Source organism: Lethenteron reissneri, unplaced genomic scaffold (genome assembly GCF_015708825.2).
Source record: "Lethenteron reissneri isolate LAM-NWPU_2019-01 unplaced genomic scaffold, ASM1570882v1 scaffold_112, whole genome shotgun sequence".
NCBI lineage: Eukaryota > Metazoa > Chordata > Hyperoartia > Petromyzontiformes > Petromyzontidae > Lethenteron > Lethenteron reissneri.
Window position 1 is genome coordinate 129,011 of NW_026890805.1, and position 12,472 is coordinate 141,482.

Here is a 12,472-nt window from a genome sequence, read left to right on the forward strand (position 1 = left end):
CCTATAATATACTGTAATATTTCATCATGGAACCTTTTCCAGTACTAAAATATGAGAATAGGTTTTCTCCGTTTTTCTGGCAATAAAACAGGTGTTAAGATGTTAAAACACCAAACTGAAACCTTTGACAAGGAATCATGTGTGCATTAACCACAATACTTGTGGTCAGAATGCAAACAAAAACACTCTGATAGAAAATGCATGGTCTGCTGCTGAGGCAGACTGTTTTAGAAGGTTTGAAATGGGTGTAGCCCAAGGGTCATAAAGAAGTGGCCGGGGCAAGTGATGTTAACGTAATAAATTAGCATGTTAACGTGAAATCGAAAAGTGGTGCAATCCAAAGCGGCCTCCCTACAAGACAGAGAAGGAGCGAGGCTCTACCTGGGTAAACAACAACTACCACCACGACAACGATGTGAACTTCTCACTTCGGATCTCAGTGAGCACGCATGAAAATAAATCACACTTGCTAACACAGAGCGCACGCCTGGGATACACTGCCGAGTTCATAGATGACCTCGCCACCGAGAAAGTTCAGCATTATCTGACAAGCACAACGGGGTGGCAGCCAGATGCGAACTGCCCATATCCCCCATTTAACACCCTTGCCGAGCACGCGTGTGTGTGAGAGATTTGCTCGCGAGCGTGCGGAATTCCGACGGCTGGGACGGGATAGAACCATTGCAAGTCTTCTTCCAGAGGAGGAGGTGAGGGGGGGGACGAGGGAGCCTCCGGGATCCCGTGAGACAACCCCAGGATGGGTGGCAGGGATACAGACCGGCATAGGAGATAACGCAGGCCATGAGACCCAAGTACGCGAGGAGGTAACCCAAGTATGCGGGGAGGTAACCCAAGTACACCTGAATGTGACCAAGCTGCAGTCCACAGCGGAGATAGTCCAGTCCGAGGTGGGAGGGCTGCGCTCCATGGTCGGGGGGCTAACCAGGCGAGTATCTCAATAAGAGGCAGAACTCGAACAAATGCGCACTGGGAGGGTAAGGGGGAGTGGGAAAGGGGCCTCTTATGGAGCCACCGCCCTTCCCCGTGCGTGCTATCTATGCAACCAATGGGGGCATCTCGTGATAGACAGTCCCCAGATCGCCCGCGTGAGTGAAGCATCAGGGTTAAACACCAAAGGCCTCCCTAAAGAGGGGACCACAGAGGAGTGCAATCCACGTGGTCCCAACACAAATAAACTGTCGTGATAATGGTGAGCGAGTGACCCCCACGCAGATGCCGACAACAACACCCCAGAATGCGGCGACTGTGAGTGACTGGCTGCGGGAGCTGGTGGCAGGTATAATGGGGGCCACGTCGCTCGTGGAAGGGCAGGTGAACAGGCGGCGTACCCGGATTCTGCTGGACACGGGGAGCGGAAACGTCACTCTTGAGTGCAACACACGGCAGCGTGGTCGGGGTTGAAGTGAGCCGCCTACAGGCCCCGGATCGTGCGCTGCACACTGCAAGTGGAAGTGGGATGGGGAGGGTCACCCTTAAGGGTCGCCTCGGACACCAGGTGTGTAACCAGGAGTTATACGTGTCGAGCGTGTTATGCCACGAGTGTATTGCAGGTACCGACCTCCTGGGAAAGTTGGGGCTCAGCGTGCAGCCACCGTGGAGGGCAGCGGGGAGCGGATTCCTTTCTTGGGACAAGAGCCGGGTTGCCCTCGCTTCAAGCCCGTGGCCGCTATCCTGGCGTCGGCCGTCACCGTCGGCATTGGTGTTCCACTGGGTTTTCCGTTTTTCTTCCAAACCTAAACTCAAAATATATTTGGTGGTGGTCAAACAGTCGAATGCAGGACCCTCCTGAAACATAATCTTTAACTGCTAAATGAGAAATTAAATTGAAAAACCCTCAAACACAGTACAATATTTTTTATTTTACCAGGTGAGGCCATCTGAGCTGCATAGCTCTTTTTCAGAATCGACCTGGACACAAATGATAGCTCAACTTAGTGGGTTATAAAATGGAAATGTATTGCAGCAAAATTCTCAAAACGCATGTTTCTAAATGTGGAGAAAAATCAATGCCACTACAGGGAGAGAGAGAAAAAAAATAAAAATGTAAACTGCAATTATAAATGCGTCAGGGTTGGAATCGAACTCACGCACGCAGAGTACGCTCACGGAGTACACTAACACAAATGAGTACACTCGCTCACTCGGATTATTTTTTCTCTGGGTCCTTCGATTTTCCCCTCCACATTTAGTAACATGCATTTAGATTATTTGGCTGCTACAATCTTCCACGTGAAAAGCCATTTCGTTGAGCTATCATCTATGGCCAGGTGGCTTCTGACAAAAGATCTAACAGCTCTGTGAGCCTTGATTGGTAATATAAAAATAGTTTACACCATTGGAATCTCATTTGCCATAAAAAAAATATAATTGTATTTTTTTACCCTTCTATCTGGCAACAAAACTGACTCGTTTTTTACGAGGAATCATGTTTGCATAGACCACAATACCTGCAGTCATAATGCAAAAAAAAAACATAACTCTGATAATGTATGCACTGTCCTTAAAGTAGATTGGTCCACACCCGAGACAGCTTTCCTTAGAACCTAGTCTCACATGGTGTTGGACCAGATGACGCCAAAAGGCGCACAACTCAAAGACAATGCACCATCAGAGAAAGAGACTAGGCTCTAAGGAAAACTGTCTCGGGTGTGGACCAATCAACTTCAAGGACAGTGCATACATTATCAGCGTTATGTTTTTTGTTTGCATTATGACTGCAGGTATTGTGGTCTATGCAAACATGACTCCTCGTAAAGAAGGTGTCAGTTTTGTTGCCAGATAAAAGGGTAAAAAAACAATTATAAAAATAGTTGTTCATCGGTCTAAAGGGTGCATCAGCAAAACCAACTCGGCAGAACGCTCCTGAATTAGAGTGCTGAGACTCATTGTGGTCATGTACTCGAGTGTGCACCATGGTGGCTGGGAGATGTTTACTGCCTCTCATGGATTACAGGAGGTGGTGGGTTCGATCCCGACCCCTCCTGTATATTTGGAGTTTGTGTGTCTCTCTCTCCCCGTGGTCGCGTGGATTTTCCTCCGGATCCTCAGGGTTTTCCCCTCCACATTTAGAGTCAACATCACCACGCGTTTAGAGTATTTGACCGACAGACATTTCCACACGTTGATAAGCCACTTTGTTGTGGGCAGGTCGCTTCTGAAAACAAGAGCGGTATAGCAGCTGAAGTGGGCTTGGCCTGGTAAGATACAAAAAAAAACTGCAGAAATATTTAAAAGAAACAAAGTTTCAAAGTAGTGAGCCAGATGAAGACAAATTAAACTTAAGCAGAGAATTAAAGCAAATGCAATCAGGCGAGGGCAGGAGGCAAGGCCCCGCATGGCTAGGCCCCGCGTTGTAATGTTCCAACCTGGACATCGATTCCATACTCGCTGCTACTCAATAGATATCCCGACAAGAGAGAGACGGAGCGAGGCTCTACCTGGGTAAACAACAACAAGCACCACAACAACAACCACCACAACAACAACCACAACAACAACCACCACAACAACAACCACCACAACAACCACCACGACAACAACCACCACGATGTGAACTTCTCACCTCGGATCTGAGTGAGCGCGCGCGCGGTGCAGCTGCTTTCGGATATGTCGTGACGTCACGCGGCAGCAGGAGGTGACATGACGTCACTAGCGGGGTTCATGACACAATCCCCTCCCCCAACGAGCAGCTGTTATTGAATAAATTATGTTAATAAGTCGGGTCCGTGTGGGGAGTTTGGGATTGGCTGGTAAACCTGTTGCAATGAACGAGCGACGGTTTTCATGAATAAATTATGTTAATAACTCGCCAGTGACTGGGTGTAGCTTTTCCCAAAAGAGGATTTTTACTGGAACGGAAATCGACAGTGACCAACTAGACGTGACGTCACGCTCAAAAGCGCGGTCGAGGGGGGGGTTGGGGGGTTGAATACCTTGGTGACATGACGTCACTAGCGGGGTACAGCTCTCCCTGGCCTCTCACGCCGACAGGTTAATGAGTGGTGACGTCAGAGAGCGAGATCAGGGTTAGAGTTTAAGTTAATTTAGATTACATTTCTATTGTTACCTCTGTTGAACAGAGACCCCTTGGGTGTGTGAGTTCAACAACAACGTGAACATTATTGTGTGTGTACACTATGTGTGTACACTGTGTGTACAAATTGTGTGTGTACAAACTGTGTGTGTGTGTACACTGTGTGTGTGTACACGGTGTGTGTACAAACTGTGTGTGTGTACACTGTGTGTACAAACTGTGTGTGTGTACACTGTGTGTGTACACTGTGTGTACAAACTATGTGTTTGTGTACACTGTGTGTACAAACTGTGTGTGTGTGTACACTGTGTGTGTGTACACTGTGTAAACAATGTGTATGTGTACACACTGTGTGTGCACTGTGTGTACACTGTGTGTGTACAAACTGTGTGTGTACAAACTGTGTGTGTACAAACTGTGTGTGTACAAACTGTGTGTGTACAAACTGTGTGTGTGCGTGTACACTGTGGGTTGGCACAGTCGGGGGTACAGGTGATGCATTGTCCAGTCAACGGAGTCAGTCGACCCATGGCACCTGGGTCTATCCCGTGCACATGGCCTGGCACAAACGCCATGGTGACGTCACCGCCACTTAGTGGCGAATGGCGGTTGTTGTTCTTGTAACTGTGGACAGTGCTGTGGGGGGAGGGCCAATTCCGATTAGCCTTTCCCCTCGTGGCATTCGTAGCTACCACATCAGCTAAATGGGGGCTCTGGATGGGTGTGAGGGGCTGGTAACTCCTCCACCTTCAATAAATTACAACTAAACCACGTCTAAGATGAAACTGAAAATGCTTTGCCACACTACACTTGAAGGGCAATTTTTTCGGTGTGTTCTCTGGTGGCTCTGAATAACTGATAAACATGCTAATTTCACCAACTTGTGCACAGTAACGGGTACACACAGTACTTAAAGGGGTATCGTCCCCTTCACTCGTCTACCAGGGAGACACAACATCTAACCCGCTAACCTACGCCCGAGTCCTCCACTATGGAGCTAGGGGAGGCTACCTATCCCAGCCCTGGTCAAGCTGGGATCCCGGCACCCTGAGTCTCCAGACCGGCTCTTATAAGAACGTCAGTCTGGGCTCTCGGGGCCACGCCACCGGCTTGCCCTGGTCGGCCCTGACAAGGACAGCGAGCCAGGGGAGTTCCGGGGCCTGTCCTAGCTGGTCTTCAGTCTTCGCTGGTTTAAGCTAATACTCGACCTCGAGCCCTCCGGCTCACCACCTTTTATAGTACTCGGCCCCCCAGGAGGGGCCCGTGGGGGATGCAGGTGCGGACGTCGGTGTGAGCACCTCCTCTGTGTACGGCTCTAACCACGCCCCTTGTGTTTGTTAGCCATCCATGCCCATGCACAATTACACCTCTACATCACCCCCCCCCTGTACAGCTCGCAGCCGTCCCAGGCTGCAACAAAATCAGAATAAAGGTGCATCCCTCCCCAAAACCGTGTGTGCCTCGCGTAATTTTAACAAGAAAAAGAACAATAACAACAGGAAACAAAAAAAAAACCCGGCGCACCCCCCCCCCCTGAATAAATACCCTATTCCGCAAAAAAACAACATATATACACGCACTCCGGATGCCCCCCCTTTCATCCGCAAGGGCCCCCCAACGGCCGACCTCACAAAAGTCTGCGCGTTTTGGCGCGCGTTCTCGCGGCGGGCCCGTCACAAGGGTCCGCCCCAGCTCGCCCAGTGGCGGGTGTCGACAGTCCGGGTGCGAAAGTGTCTGGCATCGCTGCTGGGTGACCCCCGACCCCCCCGGGAGGGGTTGGCGGTCGTGGACCCGTCACTCCTGTTGCACCTGGAGATGGGACAGTGGATGTCAGGTTAGGCGAAAGCAGCGACGTCGGGGAGTCGGCGGACCCATCACACGTTTGGCCATGCGTGTGTGTGTGCGAACCACGGGGCGGTGCAATGAACGGTTTCAGCCTGGAGGGGTGCACGTACCACCGACGCCTCCCCCATTTGACGCGTACACATTGCGGCCGCAAGACCTGTACGACCTCCACGGGCCCCCGCCACGGCCGTACCAACTTTGACGAGGTCGCCAGTGGCACCTGGGGACAGTGCAACCATGCCCTGTCCCCCGGTTTCCATTTGAACACATGTACATGCCCCAGCCTAAGCCTCTCGTTCACCTTCTGGCGGAGTTCAGAATTTTGCACGGCTGCTTCCCGCGCCTCGGTTAATTTTCTGATGTTAAATTTAACGTGTTCGGACAATGTAGACTTCGCCTGAGGCGCCGAGAGCTTCAGCTGAGCCGTCACAGGCGGGTTAGCCTCGCGGCCATACATTAAAAAGAAAGGTGAAAATCCGGTGGCCGCATGGGGAGCCATCCTGTAGGCTTGTAACACACCGGCAATGCGAAGGTCCCAATCTGTCTGGGATTCCGATACCTGCTGGGACAGCATGGACGTGATAGTCCGATGCAGCCGTTCCACCATCCCGTCAGTTTGTGGGTGATATGGGGAGGTCCGAATTTTCTCCGTACCCAAGAGGTCGCACACCTCGCGGAGGAGTTTCCCCGAAAAATTCTTACCCTGGTCAGTCAGCAGCCGTTCCGGAGCACCCTTGTCGAGGACATAGCCCTGGACAAAGGCCTCCGTGATGGCTGCTGCCGACTGGTTGGCCAGGGGCCAGGCCATGGGCCATCTCGTGAAGTATTCGACCACTGTCAATAAATACCTATTTCCCCAGGGTGTAGCGGGAAATGGCCCGAGAATATCCAGAGCAACGAGCTCGTTAATCCGGGAAACCTTTATGGACTGCAGCGGAGGGTTGGACCTCCTCGCCGGTGGCTTTCGCTGCGCGCATTGCGTGCACGACCCCAGGGGATCCCCCACATCCTTTGCCATGCCCGGCCAGAAGAAATCGAGCTGGAGCATGGCAAGGGTTTTGTGAGTCCCCAAGTGCAGGAGCCGTTCATGCGCAGCCCATACCACCTTACCCCTCAATGCTGCAGGCACCACGAGCCGTTGGCGGCGGGATTTCCCGTCCCAGTGCATTAAAAGCCCCTGGAACAACCCCCACGAGTCAACGTTCGCCACCCCCTGACCAACCCCCCCGGTGCGACGACGCAGAGCGAGGAGGGAGGTGTCCTCCATTTGGAGGCGTACCCACTCCGCAACCGACAACCCCAGCAACGAATCCTTCCCTTCTTGCTCGATAGGACCCGAAGCTGAAGGCGCATCGGCGGCGGCCACGAGGACCGAATCGGTGGTCACGTTCGGGGGCCTACAACGCCCCGAATCCAAGAGGCAAGCGCACTCCGAAGTGAGTGGCAACCGCGACAGGGCGTCAGCGTTCGTGTGGCGGACGCCCTTACGATATGTGGTGACAAAGTCGTAGTCTTGGAGAATCTCCAACCATCGAGACAACTGCCCCGATGGTTGTTGAACCCGCAGGGCGTACTGCAGAGCCGCATGATCTGTATGGACGGTGAAACGTCGACCGTACAGATACGGGCAGTACTGCTGAACGAAATAAACAATTGCCAATAATTCCCGACGGGTAACGCAGTACCGTTGTTCCGCCGGAGACAGTACCCGACTACCGCAAGCCACCACATGCTCTACGCCACCAATGAGCTGGGACAGCACACCCCCAATGCCCGTGTTACTTGTGTCTGTATCGAGCAAGAAGGGTTGTGAGAAATCGGGATAATTCAACGGCGGAGCCCCCACCAGGGCATTCCGGAGGGCGCCAAAAGCAGCCTCCTCCTCCGGCCCCCAATGAAACCTGACCCCCTTGGATGTCAAGGCATGCAATGGTTTCGCGATCGTAGCGAAGTCAGCCACAAACCGTCGGTAGTACGACGCGAACCCAATGAAACTCCTGACCTCTCCCACCGAGGTGGGAGTCGGCCAGGAGCTGACGCATTCCGTTTTGGCGGGATCAGTGGATATCCCCGAGCGTCCAACAATATGACCCAAATACCGCACCGATTCGCGGAGCAAATGGCACATCTGCGGTTTAAATTTCAAATTGGCAGCCCGCATTTTGAGAAAAACAGCACGCAACCTCTGGAGGTGTTCATCGAATGATTTGCTAAAGATGATGACATCGTCCAAGTAAATTAAACACGAATCCCATTGCAAGCCCGCCAAGACCAGTTCCATTAACCGCTGAAAAGTTTCTGGCGCAGAATGTAAGCCCATCGGCAAGCGGTTAAATTGGAAGAGGCCTTGCGGTTTACAGAAAGCAGTCTTAGGTTGGGATTCGTCATCCAGAGGAAGCTGCCAGAATCCAGAAAGTAAATCCAGGGTGGAAAAGAATCGCGCCCCCGCCAAGGCATCGAGCGACTCATCCATTCGAGGAAGCGGGTACGCATCTGCCACAGAAATTTTGTTCAATCGCCGAAAGTCGACACAAAACCGCAGTGAGCTGTCGTGTTTTTTCACCAAAACGATCGGCGCGCCCCACGGGCTGTTGGAAGGGGAAATGATATCGGCGGCTAGCATGTCATCAACGTCCGATTTGACATGATCCTTTTCGGCGGGACTCAACCGAAAGGGATTTTGGCGGATTGGCGCGCTGTCACCCGTGTCAATATGGTGTCGCAGCAATTTAGTACAACCAATATCAAATTTGTGTTGACTAAAAACGTCGGCAAATTCTTTCAGGAGAACTCGCAGCTGCGCACGCTGCGAGTCGGACAGGTGCACTGATCCCGCGCAAAGCGCATCCAGCCATCCGTCATCACAGTCCGAATGCGGTCGCGATGGAGGATCGGTGCTTACCTGACCCACGAGTGGTTCCTCATAGGGTGCCGGCGTTGCGTGTGCAAGCACGGTCCCTTGAGGAACCACGGCCGTTCGCGATCCTACATTAAGGACTGCAATGAAGGGGTCCCCATCCCCTTTCACCATGGTCTGAGCCTCTAGCAAATCGGGTCCATTGACCCCGGCCCGAGATGGTCCCAACAAGACCCCCCGATCCACAACCCCCTCAGCAAACGGCCGACGCAACCTAAGAGGGACGAGCATCTGAGCCCCCGGGGGTACGCGCACAGTTTTTGCCACGAGCGCCTGCACGGTCGCAAACGCCCGACGCTCCGTGGTGGGGGAAGACAAAAACGTTACACGTCGGCCCGACGGGAGCTCGATGCACCCCTGGTCGATCGAGATACGAATGGGCATTTTGGCCAAGAAATCCGTCCCCAACAGGCACGGAACCGCCAGTGAGGAGGAAACCAAAACAGGCCCGGATAATTTAATGTCTCCAATGCAAATTTTGGCGCGGATTTGCCCAATGATGCCCAGCGAGCCCCCGTTAGCAGCATAGCATGGCACGTCAATGGGGAGCAAGGGACGACTTTGAACGGGAAGGATGTTATAAATCAAATCAGATATAATGGTCGCCGATGCCCCTGTGTCAATTAAAATCCGCACCTCTACCCCATCAATATGACCGACTACGACCGACGATCCCGCCGACGCTGCAACGACACGATGGGCGAGCTCCGACCACTGACCCGGTTGGAGCGCTCGCCGCAATTCAGAACAATCCGACGCAACGACCGTCGATTTGCGAGCCCTGTTCATTTCAGCGCGTGAGTGTGTGTCGGATGTGTGCATGGGCCAAACGTGTGAGGTGCCACGACTCGCCGTATTTCTCTGCTGGAGCTTGGGTGGAGACGGCGTGGCGTCCTGACGAGGTGTCGCCCCGCGCTGACGGGGAGCCCGGCATCCTGAAGCAACGTGGCCTTGAAGGCCACAGTTGTAGCAGCGTGTGAGCGCCCCAGATGGCCTGGGCTGCTCCTGGCGGCTCGGTCCATTCCGAGCCTGTGGTCCCGCCGATCTCCATTCCCCCCGCTGCTCCACCCCGCAGACCTCCTCCGATGGGAGGGTGGTAGCCGCCATGGCATGGCCGGCCACCTCCTTGGTAGCCTTGCGACGCAGGGACCGCAAGCTTCCGTGAATATGGCGCGCGACCAGCAAGGAAGACATCTCTGTGTCGTCTTGAGCCAAGACGGCGACGTCCAGCTCGTCCGCGAGGAGCAACAGCTTTTCAGCCACCATAGCGTCCACTCCCTCCTCGTCCATCCGCGGAAAAGCTGCCTTCGCCAGGGCCAGGAGAGCCGTCCGGAAGGCCAGGGGCGATTCGTTGGCGCCCCGATGACGATCGTGGAACAGCTGCCTGCAGTCCGAAGGCGGGCCGTAGACAGCTGACAGCAGCTGCAGCGCCAAGTGCAGCGTGGCGCGCTTTTCCTTAGGCGCCGAGGTAAGGGTAGGCAGGGCGTCGTTGTCCAGCATCGCCGGCAGCGCGCGTAGTGCTTCGGCGTCCGTCCAGTTGGCCATCTCCTGATGAGCGATGAACCGTCTCTTGAAGCCGCCCCAGTCCCCGTCCGCGCCCACGAATTTTTTGAGAGGCGGCAGTCGCTGCTGTAACGCGACGTCTGTGGCTGCGGATCGCACTCCGTTGTTCCCAGCAGACGTTACAGTGTGGGCGGGCTGTGAGCATGGCATCGCCGGTCGCTCTGTTATTGACGCGCTGGCCGGTGTTGATGATGTCACGGCTTGGGCTTGGCCCTCAGCAGTCACCTGACGTGGCCCGGCCCCGCCCTCTGCTCCCACTGTAGTGAAGGCGGGAAATTTAACCGCGAGCCGCGTCGGGGTGGCGGGAAACGGCGCCGCGCGTCGGCTGCCGTCGTCGTCCCGCGCAGCCCCTCCAGCCCCCAGCCACGTGATCTCCTCCAACGTGGCGGCCGCAGCGTAGAGCAACTCCGCCAGGCGGGAGTGAGCCAGCCGAAGTCCCTCGGCCGACGCATCCCTCCCTTCCTGTCGTAGCGACGCGGGTGTACTCGGCCCCGGCTGCTCCGATCCGACCTCGGCCATCTCTGGTGCCGGTTCGGCCGAGGTGTCCTCCATCTCCGACTCCCTGGTACGTGTCGTCCCTCGTGTGTCCATCGTTGAACGTTCACTTCTGACCCCAGATGTAGTAAGTATTCAGGAGGCTTGACGACGTGGTTGGAGGCACACTTATTTATTAATACCAACTTGTGTACAGTAACGGGAATACACAGCACTTGAAGGGGTATCGTGCCCTTCACTCGTCTAACAGGGAGACACAACGTCTAACCCCGCTAACCTACGCCCGAGTCCTCCACTACGGAGCTAGGGGAGGCTACCTATCCCAGCCCTGGTCAAGCTGGGATCCCGGCACCCTGAGTCTCCAGACCGGCTCTGATAAGAACGTCAATCTGGGCTCTCGGGGCCACGCCACCGGCTTGCCCTGGTCGGCCCTGACAAGGACAGCGAGCCAGGGGAGCTCCGGGGCCTATTCTAGCTGGTCTTCACTCTTCGCTGGTTAAAGCTAATACTCGACCTCGAGCCCTCCGGCTCACCACCTTTTATAGCACTCGGCCCCCGGGAGGGGCCCATGGGGGATGCAGGTGCGGACGTCGGTGTGAGCACCTCCTCTGTGTACGGCCCAAACCACGCCCCTTGTGTTTGTTAGCCATCCGTGCCCATACACAATTACACATCTACACCTCTACAAGTATCTCCGGAACCCATTACACATGCAGTGTAGACGTATTGTGTACACACAATGTATATACAGCGTACAAACAGTCTGCACATACACTGTATACACAAACACACTAACAAAAACAACGACTGCCATTCGCCAATACGTGGTGGTGACGTCACCATGGCGCTTGTGCCAGGCTATGTGCATGTTAAGGCCAGGTGAAGTGTCGAACTCCCGCCAGCAGGAGGTCACAGGGCAGACTCAGGTGCCATGGTTCAACTGAGATGACTGGCCGATGCACCACCTGTGCCCCCTACTGTGCCAACAGTGTACACACACACACACGGTGTGTGTGTGTACACTGTGCATTGAGATGATTTAGAAAATCATTAAGTGCATCTTTACCATGTGGCCAGACAACCAAAGTGTCATCAACATATCTAAACCAAAAGGATGGTTTTAATGTACTCGAAGCAAGTGCTCTTGTTTCTAAGTTCTCCATGTACATATTGGCTATAAATAACGCGATCTGACACAAAAACCTATATTATGAATAATATTGATCGCGGAAGCCTGCTACGTGTTAAATTAAGTAGAACGTGTTGTCTATTGATATTTAAGTTCCGCATTTTGATGTGACGTCACATTTATCACCCCCCTCCCCCATCGTCACACATCGTCACAAATGTCTGACCGTCCCCTCCCCAGTTGCGTGACGTCATTTATGGACGTCCCCACACACTGTTTACACAGTTTGTACACACACACACTGTATACACAGTTTGTACACACAATGTTCACGTTGTTGAGCTCACGCACACAAAGGGTCAATGTTCAATAGAGGGATCAATGGAATAGGAATCTTAATGAACTTAAACTCGAACGCCGCTCTCTGACGTCACCACTGCATTACCTCATCAGCGTGAGGGGGAGGTGA